Consider the following 23,856-nt stretch of genomic DNA (forward strand, 5'->3'; position numbering starts at 1 on the left):
GGGTATTTTGAACACGTCTATTTAGCGGCTGAAGAAGGTCCAGCAGGAGGCGTCGTCAGCACAAACTGCTCGGCAATGGCCTGCCGCCCCCCCCCCCCCCTTTCTGTCTCTCTCTCTCTCACACACACACACACACACACACACACTCACACACTTCTTCCTCCTCTCTTCACAGTATATCAAGTGCATCATCCTCTCGCACCTCACTTTGCCCTCGAGAACAGCGGCCCGCTCACACACACACACACAAGCACGACGGCACCCTCATAAGCGAGATAAGGAACCGGCGACACCAAAGGGTCCGGCTTCTGTCACCCTGCTACCTCGCCCCTGAGCACATGTCCTCGGCGAGAGGAGTGGGAACAGCCGTGGGAGGGGAGGAAAGAGAAGAAGAAGAAGAAAAAAAAAAAAAAAAAGGGCGACTTTTACGAAGGAGTGGAACAAACAAGAAATGTGAGAAAGATGCCGAAGATGAAGGCAGGGAGAAGTGGCACAGATGGAGCCCGTGAGAGAAAAGAGTCGTCGGAAAGAGAAAAAAAAAAAACAAAAAAAAAAAAACACGGCGGTGCCAGCACAGTGACTGTTGTTTTTCGCTACATGTTGTCGGCTGGCTCGCCACCAGCTCGCGCCAGGCGGATGCAACTGGGAGCGCTTGGTAATTATCGCAATGAACCTCCCTCTGCGCACATGTGCTTTCCACTTTGCAATCCTCCCATAAACTCAACGTGGTTAGCGTGCGTTTGAACAAGTCGCAATAACGGCATCCAACCAAATCGACTCATGCCAACGTCTCCCTTTAACGTTGCGCTCTTCACTTCGGTGTCTTATCGGGCACCTTTTTTTTTGGCAACAGGTGTTTGCGGACCCCCCTGCAAAGACCCGATAAGCTTCTGTAGTCATGACAAAGATGGAATCTGCCTATACCTGCAGACATCTCCTTCAGCCAAGTGACAGAAGTGGCACAGATTTGACATCGCCATAAATTGTGTCGCTCGACTTTGAGATTGACTTGGAATGACTAAACATAAACTGCACTTGAAATGGTCTCAACTAAGTTGACAGAGGCGGGAAAAGTACCCACGGCGCTGTATTTTAATACAAGTATCTGTGCAAAGTGAAAGTGATCCTTTAAAGTATCTTACAGAAGTTAGTAATTGTGGAAAACATTACTTGAGTAAAAGTAGACATGAAAAAGGGGGCACAGTGATAACATGACAAAACACGCAAAAACTAATTCTAATAAAAACAAAGTCGACAAAAGCAAAATACATTTTCATCCCATCACTTGGTTAATCGGCTAATAAAAATATTCGATAATTGCAGTCCTACTGCAGTTAAATATATGCACGTTTGCTAATGAGTCAAGTTAGCTAGCACACGTTAGCCTGGCCATCACGTTAACCGTATGTCAAAACAAGATCATGATAACGTAAGAATTTTTTAACTACACGACATATCATTAATTTCTAATCTAACTACTACATTTTTGAATAAAGGACAAAAACAATTCCTGTGTGGCTTGATGATGTAGCTTAGCTACTTTTGTCATTTTATCCCAAGTTAGCTTGCTACATTTCTCTGGTGGTTAGCTTCACGTGTCAAATGTAGAATAACTTGTAGCTTAGCGCACTACATTTTCCAAGTAGCTTAATCTAAACTGACAGTCGTGCTGAAAAAGAAAATACTTCATAAGTAGAACAATATGGCGCTAATGTCCAATAAATACATGATAGCTCATTTTGACATTTTGTCCAAATTCTTTAAAAAAAAAAAAAGGACTTAATACAATATTTGTACTTCCCATCACTAACTCAACTTGAAGCATCGTTTTCCGGGCTGTTGCATACATTAATAAGACAAACGTAGCCTTGTACAATATAACTTGCGCGTGGTAGGTTATAATGCTAAAAAACAACCACAGGGCAATTGCAGTGCAATTTTGTTTGGTCAAGCCTCTTGTGTGAGATATGACACAGCATGTTTCTCCATCACGTCCATACCATCATCACATGCCCTCAGGGCAAACAGCAACAATTCAATGTTTGAAGTTTGCCACCATTAATTATCGCTAAGAAGCTAGTACAAGAACACCCGCCATGTATTATTTTCTTGCCACAGCATTTTTACATTGTTTCTGAAAAACATTCTAATTATAAGTCGCCACATTTTCTTTTATCTCGGTCAATTTTCAATACTTGCACGAGCTCATACTGCACTTTATGAGCGCATCGTGTCGAGGTGCTAAAAGTGCTATTCGCTTCACACTTTTATGTAAAATTCTATCGAGCACTTGAAAGAGGGCCGGAACGTTGAAGATTCAGCCCGTCATTGTCTGGCCGCATTTGAATATCAAAGTGCGAAGGACAACAAGATGTCCGCTTGTGCACCCTTAGGTCACTCTGATCTCCTGCGCGCCTTGTTGCCCCTCGCTAAATGCGGCCATTGTTCGCTTTGTACCCTTTGATTGAAATCGTACGTGTGGCATGCTTTTGATTGGATGTCTGATTAGAGAGACATCAAATATGATGGAGAAAGTCTTTGAATAATATCATATTTGGTGTTTTTTGGTGTTCTTGAACAAAAATTGTCAAAACATTTGAAAACATATTCAAGTTGTCAGGAAGTTAGGTGGTTAGTACATTCATTGATTTAAAAAAAAAAAAAAACGTCTTTCAAGTACCCCCAAAACTTCGAAATGTTTCGACTAATGACAGTGCGTTCATTTATTTGATTTTATTTCATTATTTTGTGAAGTACTGTTTATTTCTTTTGGGAACTGACTTCTATGAAAATCTAAATCGACAGTAGTTTTTTTTAGAAATGCTATTAATTTATTCTGGGGACCCAATGTTGAAGAAATTTCAGTTTTCTACTATTTATAAGTGGAGATTTTTTTTTGTTTTGTTTGAAATGATACAAATTCCTTCCGGGAACATGATCACATTTCCCCGAAAAATGCTATGGGAACACAAACACGTAAAAAAAAAAAAAAAAGAAATATATATATATATATATATATATATATATATATATATATATTACTCAAGTAAATATCGGTTCCAAGCTTTGTAAAAAATTGCAGTTGAAAAATGCGATCAATCGTGATCAGTTATGGAAAATTTTGCGATTAATTAGTTAAAAAAATGTAGTCACTTGACAGCACATATATATATATATATATATATATAGTGCGGAACTTTGAAACGCTGTATAGTTCAGTGGTTAGTTAGCTGCGGAATCAAATTTATTAGCTGATTGAAATCAATTTCCACATTGTCTGGCATCCCATATTCTGCGGTTATTCAAGAGTGGGCCAATAACACATAACTAGGGCGGCCGCATGCATCATATATGACACCAATACCTTGTGGCTGAGAACTTCAATTCTGATTTATTCATCTCAACTACAAGCTACAATTTTGTTTTGGAGGAGAGAGAATCGTTCAAATCTTGTCAGCGAGCAACATCCTCCAAAGCTGCGCCGTACATGATGAGAGCGTTACCGACTTCTCAGCATGTGTTTGTTCCCAGATTGTGTCACATGAAGCAGCTGTTAGTCAAATTCCACATGTCGTGACGCATACAAGAGAGACCGAGAGTTCTCCCTTAATTGTGTCCACTCATGTCCCCCCTTTTGGGGGGCTTGACCTCCAACCCCGCCCCCCTGTAAGTAGCAAGTAATCCCGCTGTCAAACTAATACTATGCAGGTCAACGCTGGCTTTGCTGTCGCGAACACGTCTTCCGAGACAGTCGCCCGTTCGCCCTCCGCCTCCTTTACGCCGAGCACATGGGAGTCCTGTTCTCCCGAACGAATCACCGCGCTTGCTCACGGTGGCTTAATAATGTCATGAGTCTTTTAAGCCACGTTGGACAACTTGATCCATCCTAGTACAACCAACTGGTTCTCATTACACGAGCCTCCACTTCTCAGTGTTGTCTTTCAAGCACATAAATAGGTCAGCGATGTACGTACAACTATATGCAGTGAACGATAGGGCTACACCTGATCTTGCAGGGAACCTGATAAAAGACTGTGACCTCCTTAAAAAAAAAAAGGAGCTTTGCTGATTCCGCATTAAGTATGCACCAGTCGAGAAACAATGCTGGTGGAAAGTCATTTAGGACTCTTTCTGTCTCTGGAGCCCGATGACAAAAACGTTTTATCGTCGATAAAATGTTGAATTACTCACATTAATCAATAAAATGAATCTCACATGCCCCTCACTTTGAAAAATATGATCAACATGACTTTGGACTGGACGGCACGGTGGACGACTGGTTAGCACGTCCGCCTCACAGTTCAGAGGTCGTGGGTTCGATCCCGGCCCCGGCCTCCCTGTGTGGAGTTTGCATGTTCTCCCCGTGCCTGCGTGGGTTTTCTCCGGGCACTCCGGTTTCCTCCCGCATTCCAAAAACATGCTTAGTAGGTTAATTGAGCACTCTAAATTGCCCCTAGGTATGTTTGTTTGTCTCTGTGTGCCCTGCGATTGGCTGGCAACCAATTCAGGGTGTCCCCCGCCTACTGCCCGAAGACAGCTGGGATAGGCTCCAGCACACCCTTGTGAGGATAAGCGGTATCGATGGATGGATGATTTTGGACTGACGGTCTTGCTTTTTTGGACTTGGCAAGGTCTGAGTCTTCCACCGAGACATTCTCGACAATCTACGGCCGCTCTCGGGCGATGTCGCTCTTGGGTTTGAGATTCCAGTCCTGCAACTTTTCTGGCCGAACTATTTCGACCAGACACTGTAAAACTGTCCAGACACCAGAAAGCCATCAGGACACATTTGCCGTTTAAATCTCAACAATCCAAATCTGTGGCTTGCAACACCTCATCCCTTACATACCTCCGTTATCATTTCACCTTTACGCATTTCCACTCCGCTATAATGTTTGCCGCTGCATCAGTTCCGGTCATGGCTGCAGACTTTTTTGCCTTAAAAGCTGAAAATAATTCCAAGATGTATAAAAGTTCGGATCAGGAGTTCATTGCTTTTTGTATCTCCGTGCATAAAGAGCCATTGTAAGGGATACAGCATTGTCCGTTGTGCGGCATACAGCAGGGGTCAATCTCAATCAGCCGCTTTTGTGAGGAGTCTCCGCACTGATATCCTCCTTCCTGAATCGCGGTTACGTCTCATAAGGGACGGCATCCCATATGAGCGCGGCGATTTGCAACCCGAACAATGGCCGTTTGCTTCGAGTGAAATGGAGACACCTTTGACTGCGGCAACCTACCAGTAATTGAGGTCCTTTGCCAGTCATGCGCAGGGTCACATTCACCACGTTCGGGCGGCAGTAGGCGCAGCATTGAAATCCGGAGAGCCGGCTACATTGTGGGGACTCTGTTTGGTCGAGGCTGCCACAAAAGCGCGCAAGGCCTGTGAGGTTGATAGAAAAGACGAGTTGCACGGCTATTATCTTCCCAAGGACTCTGGAGAGGAACTTTCAGCGGCAGATGCTCCCTTAACTCCGGTTTTGTATACACTGGAAGACAGACAGAAATTTGTGCTGCCCTGAAGCTGAAACCCTGAAAATATTGATGTGGCTGTATTTCCTCTGCACGTCCAGGGTGTTTTCAACCGCTGGTTTGCATCGTTTTGCAATTTTCGAAATTTCGGGAGAAACCGTCTTGGCCCCGCATGCCTGCGAAAAATACGCGAAATAACGCTAACGTTTAGAGTAGGAATGGACGGAGCGATGTTTTTCTGACACGGGAGTCGCGGCGGCTTCCGGTCGTCTGCGCATGTCAAAATAATTCGTCCCGACCAAACGTGTGACCCTCAAACGAAATATTCTTACCGTCCGTGAAAGCAGCGCATCCGATCATAATTTTAATCGGAACTCTGATCGGATTAAAGAAATCTTACCCATGTAAACGTAGCCGGCGATCTCAGGAAGACAAGATAAAATGTCCGTTTTTAACCAAAGCTGGTGCTAATCGTGATCTCCTCTCGTTGCCACCCCCGCTTGTTTTTTCCTCCTTCTCTTGCCGCTCGCCGGCTTGTTCAATAATGATCCTTGCTCTCTGTGACGACTGGAATCCTTTTGTGCCGTCTGACACGTTTTATGTTTGAAAGGGAACAGAGGGCGTTTTTACAATGGCCTTTTATACCCTGTGAGAAATATATGAGTCTTTGGGCTCGGCTAATGAAGGCGCTTTCATGTCCCCCCCCGCCCCTCCCTACCCCCCCCCCTTTGCCTGAAACACAACCCAACGCCCCACCAGTCGAGATGGATTGTCTGGGGCCCACACAAGGCCCGCAGTGTCGCCCTGTGCCAGCACCCCCCAAGTATTGATAGAAGAAATTGGAAAAACTTCCCCTCGCATTGACATTCAGACGGGAACGAGGTGAACCCAGGCGAGACCGGCTCACCCGTCATCATTATCAAGGTGACCATTACTCCCCCCACCCCCCCACCCCTACACTTGTTTCAAAGCTACTCATTACGGCGACTAAGAGCGGCGAGGGGAGCGAATGATAAGCAGACAATGAGGAGGAGCAGCAAGACGAGACGGGAGGAACGAGCGCGACGGGGAATCCTGATGAGGGGAAAGGCGTGATTGGGGAACGAGGGGTGAAATAATTACGGCGGGCCACTTCACCAAGGGCACATTGAATTGTGCTAAGGAGTTGCGTGTACGTCGTGTCAGCTCCTGTCAGCTCCCGGGCGAGGGCGGCAGAAGCAGGAGAAAAGCCGGGGCCGCACCCCCCGGGGTTAGGGGATACGAAGTCTCGTGGAGGATTTAATTGTCTGGTTCTAATCAGATTTCATTAGGAGGTGCACTATTTCAATGTGTTTTGCCCTCGATGATCCCTGCCGGTTACAATACCTAGCGGTGTACAACAGTCGGTTTGAACCAAAACACGATTTACAGTACGGGAGTACGCTAACTTAACGCTAACACACAATTCAAAACAACATAGACGGGTTACACAAACTAGCGTCAATGTTGGAGTATACTCACAGGCATATATTCTTTATCCTCTTTGGGAAAAAAAACTGACGAATACTCCTGCAGTTTACAGAGTCACTTAGTTGTCAAACTTTTTTCGTTAAGTACATGAACTAAATCAGAACTTGTACTTCTTTGCCAGAGTCTTTTTTGTACTTAAGGACAGAAACAGTGCGAGTACTTTTGCCACCTCCGCAAGTCTGTACTCCGGGGCGAGGACGAATATCCCCGCCGACAGCCGGCAACCGAATTATTCCGAGCGTTTAGCATCTAAGGCCGCAGAATGGAACAAGGCGAGTGTGTGTAATAAAAGAGCCGTGAGTTCAATGGCAAAACAAGAAAATGTTTTTTTTTTTTTTTTTTTTTCCCCCCCTACTTTTTTTTTTTTTTTTTCTTCAAGAGTACAAGTGGAAGCGGGGGTAAATAATTCATTTCCTTGGCTCAGGGCACGTCCTATTGTCACTGCTTAACAAGCACGAGGACAGGCAGCCGGCAGGCCTCTTATTGCTTGTGAGGAAGAGGGAGTGAGATGAAGAGGGGAAGCATGGTAATGTTCTCTTTTGATCCTCCCTTGTTAGCCTGTGGCGAGCTTCCTCCGTGCTCCGACTGCCCGGAGAGACGGTCGGCTCGCTCCCGGGGCTCTGTCAGGTGTGTGCGTTTGTGAGTTCAAGGACAGTAAAGACCCTTCCTCTCCGTCGGCGTAATGCGGCCCAGGTGGAGGTGTCTCCTGCCCCTTACTTTTTGGAGGCCGCGCTTGTGTGTTTGCGAGTGTTCCGGGGCTGGGTTGTAAGCGGACGAGGTCCGCGCTAATGGCAGGAAGTCTTTAAAGTTTGCAGCCGCCACGTTTCATCTGGGCGCAGAGGGGGTGCCCCCCCCCCCCCCCGCCACCCCGCCCCCCCTGGCCACAGAGCCCCGCTTTGATCCTCTCGCTCTCCTCCAGCCTCTGCGTTGGCCTCTCGCTCGCTCTTGTCACCGCAGCGCCAGGCCAGAGGTGCCTGTTAATTATCACTCTCATATTACATACTACATGTGTGGACAAGGCAGGTGACATACGTCGGCATACTAACCTCCTTATCCAGTAGGGACGTGTTTTCGCGAGAAAACGTAAAGACCATACATCATCATCATCAATCTCGGCCCGTTTTGTGGGGGCAGTCTAGTCTTCGCCCCTCCCCCCCCCACTTGGCTGCAGAGTCAGCGTCGAGTGCGGCCGTCATTGCCATGACGACTGTGTGCATGGCTCGGGAGTGATGCTCAGCGCGAGCCCATGTCCGCTAGCGGCTCAAACCATCGATGAATCAGTACTTTTAGTCAGTTTTAGTCAACCCCCCCCCCCCCCCCCCCCCCCCCCCCCCCCCCCCCTAAAGTTCATGACGCGGCCATTTTGCCTCTCTCCGTCGACTGAAAATGACATCACAGTTGCTCAGGTATGAAAATACAACAAAGGATGTACAATGGAAGTGGCGTAACCAAATTTTTTTAATTCTAAGCAGGGAAGATGAGAATAAAAGATAACTAACACAAATAATACGGTAGGCATGAAAACAAGGTGGTTCATAACTGGATCCAAGTCGCATTTTTTGTACGCGAGTATATTACGACCAAAGTCGAGTCGAACTCGATTGATTGATGGCAATACAGTGGACTGGTTTCGCGTAAAGAAATATTTTGGAAGACTGGCATGGAAAACAAAGAAAACAATGATGAGATGGCAAAAAAACGTCATTTGTGATTAGTCGGCTTCAAGCTTTAAACGTCGCTCAATTAATCGGTTGAACTCGTACTGCCTTATACACAACCGTATTAACCTCGTCATCTATTACTGTTTCAAATTTGCTAAACCCGTCAGTATACGGGAATATTTTTTAGTTTCAAGACCTGGTTTCTGGGTCGCAAACAGAGAAAATGAAGATGAGATGGCAAAAACCTCATTTGTGATTTGTCGACTTCAAGCTTTAAACGTCGCTCAATTAACCGGTTGAACTCGTACTGCCTTATACTCAACCGTATTCACCTCGTCATCTATTACTGTTTCAAATTTGCTAATCCCGTCACTGTATGGGAATAATTTTTATCTTCAAGACCTGGTTTCCGGGTCAGCATTTGTTGCTCATCTGTAAAATGCTACTTATTCCCACCGCATTGCGCATAATCCCTTCATCCCATTTAACCCGGCACTTGCGACCAATCTCGCTATATGCGTTCACATTTCATTGAGAAGCACACACCACTGCTGACCCCACCGACTCACGACTGCGCGTCGGCGCGCGTCTCGCGCTTGCCGAACGGTATTAGCCTAATGGCGGTTGCATTCAAACACTTTTATTAGCTTTTCATGTACTCCCGATGGGCTCCAGCCGCTGTTTCAAAGCCGCTCACTTTAGCGCCACACGCGGCGGCTCTCCCGCTTGCTCTCTGTCAAGCACCCACCACCAACACACTCCAACACACAGACAGTCACAGGTCTCTAAGTGAGACAGGGCCCTGGGTAATTTGCTGTAGTGGAGCGGAGTGGCACTAAAAGCCTGCTGGGTAATTGAGAGGCGAGGGGACGGAGCGAAGCCGACTGCCCTCTGCGCTCGCGCGCGAGTCGGCGTCGGTGTGTGCGCCAAGGCCCCTGCTCGCTCTCATTATGCCGCGGCTCCCGCCTGCCTGTCATTGTCCGGACGCGGCGGCCGCACAAAGCGAGCGGTAATGCGCGCTGACACGCGGCGTGTGTGTTTGTCTTAGCGCGCCCGCGCCCGCGCGCGCGGCTGCGTGTGTGTCGTAATTGCAATGTGTGACACATCATGTCCTCCATGTGAAAAATAACAATATCCTCACCCTGCCCTCCACCCGCTTTCCAACATGTGCTCGGGCTTTTATCCAGGATTTTTAAAAAAAATATTTTTTTTTTATGTTTTACCACTGTCATTTGACGACACGTCCTTCCAGTCTTTACCGACTGCGCGGAGATGTCGTGTCACTTCATCGCAGGTTACTTACTCATCCATACTCCCCTTCCCGGCGCTAGCGGACTGTTGAGGGGCCGATCAATAGAGCGCCTCCCTTCCTCAATATCTGTCACTCACAATTTTGCTCAGGTAGAGCTTTTATAACGCATGCATGAAAGGCTTGGCTGCCAGCGAGCGGAATATCGTCTGCATTCAAATACGCGGAGACGCTGATTTTTTTTTTTTTTTTGCTTCCGTCAAACCGCCTGATCCTTGTTCAAGGAAAGCTGGGTCGGAGATGAAGACCTCGGTGAACTTGCGGGGTTACCCGTTTGCGCAAGGCGATAAGCGCCGCCGTCGCAATTATGTTCGTAATGTCATTGACTTGTGACGAAGTTAATGCGAGGAGGAAAACAGCGTTTTCTTTGCTTGCGCTAACGACATAATCGAGTTGTTATTGCACGAAATCCGACTTGTTTCCTCCTTTTAACTCATTCACTGCCATTGACGGATTTACTTGTCTTTTCACAGTCCGGGATTTTTTAAAATAGTTATTTTTTGCAATTTTTTTCAAACGTTAGAGTCTGAAAATGTCTGGCGGTGAATGAGTTAATAAAAAAAAAATTTTAAAAAGCCACGAGAGTGATGGTGAAGGCCGCGGAGAGGTGAATATCACAGACATATTCACGTTATGCCGTCATTCAAATGCGATTTTCTCTTCTTTTGTCGACTTGTTGTTCCCTTTCCATTAGCTTTGAACCACCAGCTCTCTTTCAGCCCTTTTCAGTCTCTACCTCTCACTGTGCTGCTCCTCTGCTTTCTTCCCTCTAATTGACGCTGACACCAAATCAATAATTTCACTTTTTGCCTGCGTGTGTGTGTGTGCGTGCGTGTGTGTGTGTGTCCTTTTGTCTGCTTGCGGTTCTTCAGCCCCGGACCGCATTGGGCGGCGAGAACGATGAAAATTGACAGCGGGTCGCATCGTCTGGATGTGAGTGAGGCATGGCTAACGGGATCTGGAGTGCGTGAGGTGTTTGTGGCCTTCTTATTGACACAAATAAATTCTTCTCACCATGCACGGCATGGACCACATTACATGGCCATGTTTTCCATAAACTAGCATTCAAAACGGTGGTTTTTTTCCCCCCTTTCCCTCATTACTTGAACATCGGAAAGCTACTATGGTCACATAAGGCATCCTGTATGTGCAGATGTTGTTTTTCTCAAGCCGTGTGACCATTATCATAATGACAAGACTCCAAGGTGAAGGTCTAAGACTTTTTAGTGAATAAGTGATGTCACCAGAGCAAATGCAGAGCATGTTTACTTGTGTGTAAACAATGCCTCCATTATTTGCCGCCATTTTCCCCGTCCATATGTACAGTAAAAGTGTGAAAAGGAAAAAAAGGAAAAATAATACAATTGCATGTTTAGAGCCAGTGATTGGAAAATTATGGACTAGACAACATTTTCTTTACATTGTTATTCTTGGGAGAGGATAAATAATATATGCCCATGAGCATTACATTATGTGTCTGCCTGTGTAGCTCCACAGTTAGTGTTCAAATACCTGTTTCTTAAAGGGTTATTACGCCGGAACACTGATGCGTTTGTTAGCCTGTCTATGGCAGTTCGCATGAATTCACGGTTCATTCACCTTTATTTGAGCATAAGATTAACCTATTAGACTAAAACATTCACGTATAATACATCTGAAATTGTATTGTAAAACGGATTTATTCATCGCTTGCGTTTGTTAAAAAAAAAAAAAAAAAAAACTTTGGGAAGAGGACCTTGAATAAATGATCGCATATTAAATTGCAATATCGAGGAAAAAAAAAAACAAAACACATCACAATTAGATTATTTTTCAAAATCGTTCAGCCCAGATAAACTGTTTTCATTTGCGTGGTGAAAATCCATTCCAAAAGTCGTTACAGATACACTGAACACAACAAAAAATTAACACCCATCATAAAATAAATAAACCCAACAAGGCAAGCACAATGGCTCCTGATTAAGATCTAATGTGATTTCACACTACTTGAACAGAGATTTAATTTAGTGCCTCCGGACTTCGAGAAACATCCGCACTGACTGGGAGGCAGGGAAAGTGGCGGAGGGGGGGCGGGGGTGGTGGGGGGGGGTCACATCTTGCAATGAGGAGGTCAGATCGTGGGGGGGGGGTGTCGGTTGGAGTTTTGGGGATATTTCTGTCAAGAATCGTGTTTACGCTGTCGCACCGTCGGGAGGAATTAGTCATGTTCCATTCTGGGACGAAGACGCCACGAGACAGAACCAGGGAATTGCATTTGCTTGCGTGCGGGGGGGGGGGGGGGGGGGGGGGGTCGGAAAGGAAAATGGAGGGTTGCGCCGCCTTTTTTCGGACGCGCCATCCAGTTCGGGGTCAAAGGCAAGCGGCGACATTGACGTTCCGCCCGCGCGGATGATGCAGCCGCTCATCGCAGAAGACACATGACGGCCATTTGGGAATTCGGTGCAATCGATAGAAATGTACGCGGCCATACGCGCGCAACACACAAGTGGGTGTACGGCACGCGGGCGCACTTGTGTGCGCCTTGATTGATCCGGGAGAAAATGGCCTTTGTTTAGTCCCCTGTGCTATGTAACATTACAGAGTAATTACAGAGTGTGTGCTTTGTTTAGGGGATGTCTAATTATGCTGTTTGGGTTGTGCAGGGCCCTGGGGTGTCACCGTGTGTGTGTGTAAGTGGGCTGGTGAGAAGACACTAATTGGCCAGGCGGCGTTAATGGCAAAACTGTCGAGGAAGGGAAGAAAAGCAGACTTCTCGCGCTCGGTACGGAATAAATATTACAAATCAGGGATTATTTACCATAAACATAAACAAAAAAAATGCACTGACATGGAGTCACTCGTGCGGAAAGTCACCTGACTTTCCAGGTGGATCATCGGGCAATCAATTATGTGCCGGTTAGAAGATACAACACCGTTATAGGTTCATCTGTAAACATGGGGGAGGTATTATGTAAATTAGCCTGCTTGTGACGTCACAATCGGACAATCAATCCGACAGACATTTTCAGAAAAAGGGCGCCCACACATTTTTTCAGGGATGAGCTGGCGCCATTGAAAAGTCCGTTAGGAAAATTTCCATTTGTCAAAATGTCCCCAAAAATACAGTGGACCACCAGATATGATGTAATCATAGGCTAAGTTTACCTGATCAAAATTTCTTTAAGTATTTTAGTCGTGGAAGAAGGACGCTTAAAGTCCATTTCTACTTTAAGCGTTATTTCGCATATCTTTCCCGTTGGCGCTGTTAGGTGGGGTTAACACTTCCTAACGGAGCTGCAAACGTACCAGTTCAGTCTTGCGCCCGCCGTGTCTTTTCGCTCACTCTGTTTCTGTTCAAGACGTTTGTTACGAAATTTCGGAATAAGTGTTTTCATGTGCGCCGATCGGACTATCAACTGACATAAACTACCTTTCTCATACGGAATCAAATCTTGATTGGAAGTATCTTGATTGGATCAGAAAATTACGAATTTTTATTCCGATCAGATTTAATAAACGTGCCCGTAAACGTAGCCATAATTTGACCCAATTCTACCGTTGCCATAGTTCATTCATCACTTAATGACACAAAGATGCAAAAAAAAAAAAATAATAATTGAGTGGAGCGATTTGTACTGTATGTATAAACCAACTGGTACATTTTCCGACACGTTTTTGTTGAAGAGCCTTCGAAACGGGCCCGTAACCAGAGTCTGATTTTTGTCGAGTGAGTTTGTCACATGTTTGCGTGTTTGTTTCAAGGTCCGCGCAAGGTCTCGCAGCTGCATATCTGGTGTTCTTATTGCCATCCATTAGAAATGCCAGCCGCTCATTCCCGCCTCACAAAAACCGTATAGAAAGCGCTCTCGTTCGTCCTTGTTTATATAATTCTAATTACCGGGTTGATTTAGACTTGGCAAAGAAAAGTAGCGGCATCATTTAAAAGGAGCTCTCGGTTTGAATAGCAACTGGCCGGCGTTGAAAAAAAGGGTCAAGGTACCGATACGCGTCCTTGACCATGGAACAAACAATATAATACTCTAATGTCGCGCATTGTGCAATTGTCGAGCACATTTGTTCCGCTGCGCTGTGGTGCATGGCGACACCTTTGGACCCAACGGCGCATTGTCTGTCCGATATTCCAAAAAGCCTTTATTTCATATAATATGCGCCGGGGCGTTCATATTGTTGTTCACATTACCACGTATTGAATGCGGCGTCAGTCTAATTAGGTCAATCAATGAATAAATGTGGCATTATCGCAAGGGTTGAATAGTGCTTTTTGCCCACACCACTATTTTGAAGACAAGCTCGCATTCAAGCTTTTATAATGGTCAGTATTAGGCTATACATAATCCTTTTGGTACAGGTGGAACAACAACAATGTCACTGTTAAATGACTTTGACTGGACACCACGACAGCCCCAATTATAAGAGGGTGTGGAGTGCTTCACTTGAAACGCAATGATGTTTTCCACTTTCAACGTGTCAGCATTTCACATACAGTATATTCAACAGGGCAGGGATTTTCATTGCTTTAATTACAACTAAAAGCCAGATTCAATCAGGCCTTTTCTATCCGAACTCCTAACAAGATGCAATGAGTTTTAACGTGCTTTTTTTTTCCCAATTCAAAAAACAGCAACACGCGAGCCCACGCGAAGACATTAATGCAAAGCATGTAGCAGCTAGCCCGGCCACCGGAACTACCGTCAGCGGCAACTGTTCTAATTAACGCCAAGACCGGCTCATCTCAGTTCTTTTTCGTTTTCGGCACAATTGAAGGCCGACGCAGTTAAAAGAAGATAAGATGACCTTTATTAGCCCCACAATGGGGATAATTTGCATATCGATTGTCAAAGTGCAGAAACTTTAGAATTAGCTTTACGGGTAGATGGATGGAGAAATGTCTGCTTCTTCTTGATTTGTTTTGACATTTTGCAACCCTTTAAAAATGCGCCATAGTATGGTCGAAATCTGTACTGCGAAAAACGACAGGATTTTGGTGTGTGTTGTGATACAAATAAAGTTCTCATTATCACAATCGCTGGCTTTATTGGACGTAACATTTTGCGATGAAAATGGAGCTTTGCTTTAGTCATTCGTCGCCGGCAGTCCCTTGGTAACGATGTTGTGGATTCTTCAAGACTAGCGGCAAACGGAGCAGCCAAAGCTAGCTAGGCTAATTGCAATTCTCATCCACAGCTAGCTTATTTTCATACTTGCGGACCGACAGAGATGTATGAACATTGCCGCCTTGCCGGCTGTATATTTCGCTGCTCGACAAAGCGTTACAGTCCGACGACAGCAGAAGACGAGAAAGTTCTCGAACTGCACTTTGGACGACCGGAAGACGAGACGCCAAAAAATCACACGATGAACATTAGCTGACTTCAAGCTTTAACATCGACGTGGACGGCTAAAACAATGGCTTTCTGTAACATCAACGCTTTCGTTACATTCAAGTATTCCATCAAATTCAATGTCTCAAGTTCTACAACTATTACAATTTTTTTAGCCCGCGTCGAATAAAAGCTATTATATATTGTAGCAATTGCCGTGCGCCAATAAAACATTTTTTTTTCTCCTATTACTGTATTCTACAAGCACGATGCTATACAGTGCATTATACTACCTTTCATCTGAGGGAATCTATGACCGTTGCTGACTCTCTCCATTAGCGCCTTTGACCCGGGTCATCTGAGGGCAAACACAATAGCTTGTGAACGTCCAGGCCGAGACCTTCCTCTATATCTCTATTGTATCCCGACTGTAATCCAATCACATTTTACCCAGGCGGATTCTTTCACATGGCCACTTGGAGGTCACGATCTGCGCGCGTGTGTGCGTACATCCCGCATAAACTAATTTCCATTTTGATTCTGTTATGGTGTGTTGTGTGCACGCATACGACACTGTCCTTCCGTGCTCCCCCTCGAGTTTATTGGTTGGTTGTGACAGGCGGTTTGAATCGGCCCAGCAGCTCGCGCTTTGCTGTACCTGCGTGACCTACCGCAATTGTCCACCCGCTTAAGTATACGGGGATGTTATTGCCGAGCGTCCCGAGAGTGCAATGCCTCAACTCACCTTTCCGGTAGATTGTCACACAATCAAACACCGAGTGAGTGCATCGCTGGGCTTGTAATGTGTGCATTTAAATTCCTATTTATGCTAATAATCTGCATCTCTTGCGTATGGAAATAATATAATGCAGGCCACGGTTAACAACCCCAATCACAAGAATATGCATTGACGGTCCTCAGGTCAACGGGGATGAAATCACATCGAGGGTGTCTCAAAAGTCACTGTACATTTTTTTTTGTCGATTTAGTTTCAGCTATCGTCCAGGCAGACTTGAATTTTGCTCACCGTGCCCATAGCTGTCCCTGACTGCAGCTTGACGTACACACGGTACAATTCACGCAAGTTTCCTCAAAGCGGAAGGCTTGCGACGACAACCAGTGACGAAAACACCGAACTCCTAGAGCAGGCGTTGTTTGCGAACTCAGCCTCCACAAAATGGACAGATTTTTATCACACATCCGATAAGGGTGTTTTGTTCTTTCTCGTTGCTAATTTCTACAAATGGATCTCAACAGGCCGCTTCGAGCAGATTTCAAAGGGATGGACTAAAGTCCGTAAAACAAAAAGCATCACATGCATCTGGACAAAGAATAAAGATGCCACAATGAGAGAATGACTTAAAAATAGCATCCTTTATTACGCCCTAACAAAGTGCAAATGAATGGCATCATCGGAGGACAAAAGCGCCACTGTGTGTCGCGCGTCAGAACCAGACGTGGCAGAACATGATGCGGCGTTTGATCATAAGAAGCCCGTGGCGCTGCGAGAGCAAAACGGAGCGCATTGATTTCGCCGTTGTGAAAAATGAAACTAAAGGTCCATTCAAAGCAGCCATTCTTCAATCAAGAGATAGTGCGGAGACATTGAGCGGTGGCAACATAAACACTTTCCCATCACGTAAGACTTTCTGAGGGGGGGGGGGGAAGCCATTGTGTTGAGCTTAATGGAGGCTCAGCTTTGAGCGTCATTCGGCGTACTCTGATGGCGAGGAACAAATGCGCACCACCGGCGCGGGCAACCGGTAAACAAAACCCTTCTTGCCGTTCCAATGGAGCTAATGTTGCAACTAGTTACGGGTTTGTGTACTTAAGACACTTCTCTCCTTGTCGAATCGGACGCACAATGCGCTTTTTGTTCGCGTGCACTTTGCGTCACATTCCCCCCCCCCCCCCCCCCGACAATAGGGTGAGCCCAATTTTCTCGTCGATAAAGCATCGAAAATAAGCGCGGAGAGAAAAACACAAGTTGTTTACTTTTTAGCGTCTGCCTCGCGCAACTTGCTTCTTGTTCCTTATCAACGCCATCAGACAACAAGCATTCAGTGTTGTCTCCGATACACATCTGTTCGGTCCGCGACTAAATGGGGACAGGTGGTTGGGAATCCACAAGAGGTGGGCCTTCCGTCAATACTGGCGGAGAAACGGACTCATGACGGACTTCACCGATCGACTGACTGACGATAACAATTTGTTTTCCTTTCCGACCGTATTCTCCTTGAATTTTGAAGTTTCTGATTTGTTTGACTGGCGAGCCTTTTCATTTCGGTCCCATGCAACGAACAACCGAATTTAGCCGCCGTCAACTTTGAAGGATCCTGTGTCAAATTTACGTTTTATGAAGTTTCCTATCTTTCCCCTAAGATCAAAGACATTTTGTGGCGCCATAAGTGGATTTTGTAAGCTCGCTTCCACTTTCCACTCTCTCCCCTCTGCCGCCGGGTTTCTATTTGTTCCTGCCTGTAGTCCATGTAAACGAGGGATGAGCGAACAGAACAGGCCTCCCGTGGATTAACCGCCGACTGACTCCAAAAGTTGCAGACTTCCTTATTACGAGACGTGTAAAAAAAAAAAAAAACTGTGTTTAAAGAGAAAAACCGGAGCGCGGTTGTCCCCAAATCGCATCTCCGACCACACCAAATCTGATGGGCGTTTATTTGTAAATCAGCCCTAATCTCGAGAGAAGCCTCACACAAATGGAGCGGGGTTTACTATTCCATTTGTAAGGCGATAGGCAGACAAACAGGCAGGGCAGAGCTTGCCAAGTGTTGTAATCGCAACTAAAGATGATGAGCCCACTCCCTTCCTCTACTCTCTCCATCCCCGCGCGTTTGTCCTACATCGCCGCCTTTTTTTTACACAACAGTGACGACCGGGGGAGAAAATGAATTGGTATCAAGTGGATAATCTACAAAAAGTACACCGGGAGCTTTTCCACCTTATGCGAGTCCCCCGCACAATTCATATGCCGATACCACGCAATCTCCACCAATATGAGTTTTTGAAAAGACAGTAATTGTAAGCAGGCTGGGGGAATAAATTAGAAGGATGACAAAATACAGAGATAAATCCAGCTTAAGAGACAAGGGGAGATGCGCGCCGGCTGTTTATTTGATTTCAGCTTTCCTCCCTCCCCTCCATTCCTGATCTTTTTTAGTGGGGTGGAAAAATGGATTTTTGTCAGTGATTTGGCCCTGAAATAGCTTATTGTCTAAGGCAAGCCACTGTGCAGGAACGTCAACATCACATGTGTGCGACAACACACTCCACTGTTTCCATGGGGAGTAATGGCCGTGGAAGTGTATTTTGGCTCCGGTGGCACAATACGCCACTGTGCTCATTGGTCGACGGCTGTTTTGCGCGCACGGATGGACGCGCGGCTTTTCTCACGTCGGCAGTTGGACGAATTGGGCGGAAGGCGGAGCGGACGGGGGGGGACGTCGAATTGACCTCGGTTTTCATAATCCCCGCCCCACCTCCCCTTCCTCTAATTTGGCTCCTCTCACTTGCCAATCAAACGCTCTGTCATTGCAGAAATGTCTACTCCAAGAAGTCAAGTTATTCCGGAACAGACTCACCCATCTCTTCCTTTGCCGGCCTCAGTTTGTGCACGCGTAACGCGAAAAGGGCTCTCGGGTAAAGGAAAACACATCGCAAGACCGTTGAAAGCATAAAATTGCCCGTCAACGGAATGGAATGCTTCAGAACACGGCCGGAATAAAGAGCCCGGATCGATCAATTCATTGATTAGCAATGCGTGCGTAAGGCATGACGACAATGCGTAGTCTCGGCCATTTTGGGTCCTCCGTAGGGTTGAGGTCAAGCATCTCAAATTCACCCGTCTCTGCTCTTGTGAAGTGCTGACAGAAAAGCAGACAGAGCACATGCCAAGACGGTTGTAAACATGATGGAATGCTGAAGAATTCAACCCTAATAGAGTAAGAAATTGATCACAGCATGTTTTGATAGTGACGGATATACTGTAAACAAGAACAAGGCAGCGGCGAGAGAACGCTTTGGGATTTGACGGGCCAGCGGGTCCGATTGCGATCAAAGGCTCGTGTAAGCTGATGGAAGAGAGAACGACGCGGGTCAAAACATTAGGCACGACTGCGTCCGGTCCGAGCTCTGGAGCGCTGATGATTTTGACCGTCCGGTTTTGCTGATCCAAATATTCCGCTCTCTGCGTGACGAGGTGCAGTCGTCCCGCGGAAATGAGCACGTTGTTAAAACGCAGCGCATATTTGACGGATGGCTGACGGGAGGCTGTGAAAATGAGATCGCGCAAAACGGCTTTACACCAGGGAGATTACAAATAACGCAGTAAAAAATCAATTTACAAAACGATGGCGACGCTTGAAATCTTAATTGCCGGCCGGCAGGACGCCGCGCACGCTGGCGCGTTGATGCTTATCGGTAGCGGCCCATCAAAACATTATGACGGCCATTACCTAAAGCCGGGGCCGCCATAAGGAACATACGCTTCCCCTCCCCTCGCTGACAGCCGGCGAAACTCCTATTTATCTGCCGCGATGGGAAATTTCCGAAAATTAAATTTGCTTTTTTTCGCCAAAGCCTCCAGAGAGCGGCGGCGTTCATAATGACATGGTAATTTTTTACACGTCTTTATGAGGAATGAGACAATTAATTCTTTCTGACAAGCTGTAATTATTGCTCTTGGTTGCAGCCCAACAGTTTGGGCTATGCTAACTTTGGCGCTGAGCTAAAAGAGGAAAGAATGGGAAGCACTCAGCTTTGATAGAAGGAGAGAGGCAAATTCAACAACAGAATTAACCGAGAGTAGGTGGCGAGTGATGATAAAAAGAGAGTTTAAGCACTATGACTTTTAGTTGGGTTTCGTTGACTGGAAAGCAAGTCCAGATCAAACCCGAGCCTTTATTTGCATGTGTGGCAATCTTAAAGCGTGCGTGCTTGTGTGTCTTTCTGCAAATTTGTTCCCGCCATGAAAGCCTTTTTGTTTATTTGTTGAGCGTGTTCTTTTTTGTCTTGTGCTGTTAAATGTTTCATCCTTGCAACGGCATGATGGGACCCCCCGGGGATGAGGCATCTGCCCACCCCGGCCACACGCTGAATTATACATGACAGCACAGGACATTGTGTGTGTGTGTGTGTGTGTGTGGGGAGTGGTTGTGTGTGTGTGTGAGGGTATTTGTAGGTGTCACTGAGCGAAGCGTCCACTTTGTCGCGTGACTCCGTTTCAGATCGGCGCTCAGCTGTCTGTTGTGGCCTCGTTCTGTTTGCTCGGCTTCCAGTTTCGGCTACACGCTCCCCAAATATGTTTATTGGAATCATTTTGCATGTTTGAGAAAGTCTTGATGAACAACAGACTGTTGCTTTTGGAGCGTTTGCCGTCGCCGCTAGTTTCATGTAGCAAGCTGGTACGAAGAAAAAAGCAAATATTATATATGAATATACAACGCCTGGGTTATTCGCGCATGTTTACGTGTGTTTGGCCACATTGGCACGGATGTCGTAAAAATTCTGCTGGTTTACCTGTTGCATGCTTTTCTTTATGGTTTGAAGTTGTGGACTTCGTTAGTCATGTGAAAATGCATGGTTCTGGGTGGGCATTGGACCCCCAATTTTACGACCGGGCCATGCCAACATATTTCATACAAGTGTTCATTAAGAAGTATTTTAGCATTGCATTTTTTTGGATGCTCAGATAATGAAATATCTGAGCTATTGAGACCAACTGAGACAATAAAGTTTACCCGTTTACGCCGGGGGCGCAATACCGTGTTTCTACCACTCGAGCCAGGAGCGCTGTTGCGTAAAATGTCTAAAAATGCTGATGAATTTATAAATCCCTTTCAATTCACATTCGCACTGATGCCTCAAGTCGCAAATTGCTTTATACTCGATATAGTTTCGTAAATGATTCCCGTTCATCATTTTTTCTGACGAATCAATTCAACTGAACTTGTTGCGCTCAATCTCCACGAAAGAATGTGACCCACGTCCCACACAAGCTGTGTGTGTGTTTTCATCGAGGTTTAAAGAATTTGCCCTCAGAGTGTGCCTGCCCGACGTGTGGGCTCTTGCGCGCGGGTACCTGAGGCCTTGCTACTCTGGCTAATGAAAGCTCCCCATCTCCTCATGCAAATGAGGCTGCTGTTAACCCCAATCAGAAAGGTCGCTTCGTGCACATCTATCCCACGTTCCCATGAGTGCTGTGCACAGGCGGCGGACACAATGGTCCGGAGCCCACATGTAATTACTGGCGGCCGGCAAAGTAGAGTAGTCTAGGGTGGGGATCAGGTGATGGGGAATTCCAGCACCAGAACGCCTCGGCTGTATCGAGAGGATGGTCGGACTTGTAAGACGTGTCTAAGATTCAGTCTTAAGACCTAAGATCTGTTTCTTCTTTCTGGGGATTCGGGAGTCAAGATTTCAGTCCCGTCAGTGACGGACAATTGTTTTGCTGACGGTTGGCGATTGACTTATTAAAATGACGGAATTCCGAACGACGGAAGTATGTTTTCCACCCGCCGGCGTAACCGTCGCTAATCGCGTCCATCAGTGACAGATTATCGTCACCGGCGGACGCCCGTTCTTCTGAGAGACCGACTGACGGACCAGCGGACTTCTGACGGACTTAAATGATGGACTGCCGATTACAAGTCAGTTTGTCACGAAAAATTACGGACCGACGAATGACGGACGGGTACCTTGACCGCTGGCGGATGACGGACCAGCAAAATTTTGTAAAATGCCCCTGTATTTTTGTTTGTCCATTGCGTACTTATGTTCTTCTTTCCAAAGTCCAGAGACAACTAGATTTTCCAATATGAGATCCTCTTGACTCGTCTAAAAGCTTCGTGATGTGGAGCACATGCCCTTTATGCCCTCTACATTTATTTGGAAGTACGTCTGAAATCTTAAAAAAATACAATGACAATAATTAAATGACAACCTCAACAAGAAAATTCTCAGAATGTTCTGATCAGGTATGATTGGTCGGATCGCCGCTATTTCTGTATCAAATCCATTTTTTCGGACGGGCACGAGTCGTTTGTACGCGAGGACGTGCATATCTGCATGCTCATCTTGATAAGCTCTTTTGCGGTTTGCACAAATGTAACTTTGTGCATCGCTGTATGCGACTCAATATGACTTCCACCGAAAAGCACTTGGCCATCAAAAGATCAGTACAATCTTTTCCCAGTGGGGCCGTAATTATTACCTTAAAATCATCATGTGCTCGAGCCTTTGGGCAATTGAGGTCCCAATCTGCCCAGTTGGAGTCGCAAGACAATTTTTCTGTTGTTTTGGATAACAATGCCAATCCCTGTTCACCCCTTGTCTGGCGATAAATCGGTTAAAGCCCACCACTTGGCTCTAGTCGATCAATTTTGAAGGATTCGTTTTGCCAAGGCAAATTAGGTTTGTGGATCGCCAGCCTTTGTGGCTCCGATAGCCCGAAGGTGCTTCTGCCCTCTTCACTGCAATTTTGTTTATGTGCCGAGGCATTCTCAGATATTTCTATGTCATACTGTGAATTCCACAAATCTCCCCATTGTTCGTCTTCATCACAAGCAGTCCCCATATGAGACTTGTTAAATGAGACATCTGTTGTGAAACAAAGCCAAGCCTTTATCATAATCATGCTCTCTCTCCTCTTTCCGTAACAGCTGAACATGCAAGAGCTGCTCACGGAAAATTATTTGAATTACTGCAATATTCAGAAGGTATTAGTCAACATTTTTCAGGCCATTTACACGAATGGAAAGGTTTTATCAAGACAAAAAGAGCATCCTATATTTTTCCATTTTATAAAAAACACTCATGACAAATTAATAGAAATATGTTATTATTATAATTAAACTTTTTTTGTCCCTCTAGTGTAAAGGCCATTGCATAATTAGTACACATTTAATTTCCTGCCTGGATACAGCAGCCAATTATAATACTGCCTGGGACTCAAGTGGGATCCACACATTCTCGTCGTTCTTCGCAGAGATGAAAGAATGCTGTTAAATTGTCTGTCTACATGTGTTGCTAAGCCATTTTTGTTCAAATGGCCATTGCTTAGAGTGTTATATGGCAGCCACTGAGAAAACGAATTTTTTAAAGGTGGTGAATGTTGAAAAATGTCAGTCAACAGTGTCAGTTCAAAAGGTGTTGTTTTGGTGGAACGCTTTTGTGTGATCAAATTCAGGTGAGTTTGACCCCTGAACTAAAATGACACCGCTGATGTATAAACTTAGTGCTCGAGTTCCAAGTTTGAACAATCCATGATTACAAAAAAAAAAAAAAACACCAGGACACCGTGTGCATCCTTAGGACAAACCAAAAGCCACAGATGTTCAAATCTCATTAAACCTTGCTACAACGGCGCCATTTTCAGCTTGAAACTGATAACTGTCGTTTCACAAGCGCGTGCAACAAAGGTCAGAGAGTTTGAGCGTGATCCAGGCTAATCGTACAATTCAAGAAAATCATCCAAACTTTCACTTGTAGACCTCGTTTTGTACACTAGCACAGAAAACTTTGCCATAGTAGTATTATTGCTCAATACCTTTCCCGAATCATCAGATGGTCA

General features: G+C 45.7%; 1 long non-coding RNA gene across 3 annotated transcripts in view; it reads right to left on the reverse strand.

Annotated features, from left to right (window-relative positions):
* The window catches only part of LOC147126728 (uncharacterized), a 175,703-nt gene that overhangs the window by 21,615 nt on the left and 130,232 nt on the right, over positions 1-23,856 (reverse strand). The window contains exon 7 of one of the 3 annotated variants that reach the window (XR_015084817.1): positions 5,241-5,383. The exons of the other annotated variants lie outside the window; for them this stretch is intronic. This is a non-coding gene — a long non-coding RNA (uncharacterized LOC147126728). The remainder of the gene's footprint in view (positions 1-5,240; positions 5,384-23,856) is intronic. 3 annotated transcript variants of the gene reach the window in all.

The sequence above is a fragment of the Filicampus tigris genome, chromosome 22 (genome assembly GCF_054856515.1).
Source record: "Filicampus tigris isolate MCC_2025a chromosome 22, RoL_Ftig_1.0, whole genome shotgun sequence".
Taxonomy (NCBI): Eukaryota; Metazoa; Chordata; class Actinopteri; order Syngnathiformes; family Syngnathidae; genus Filicampus; species Filicampus tigris.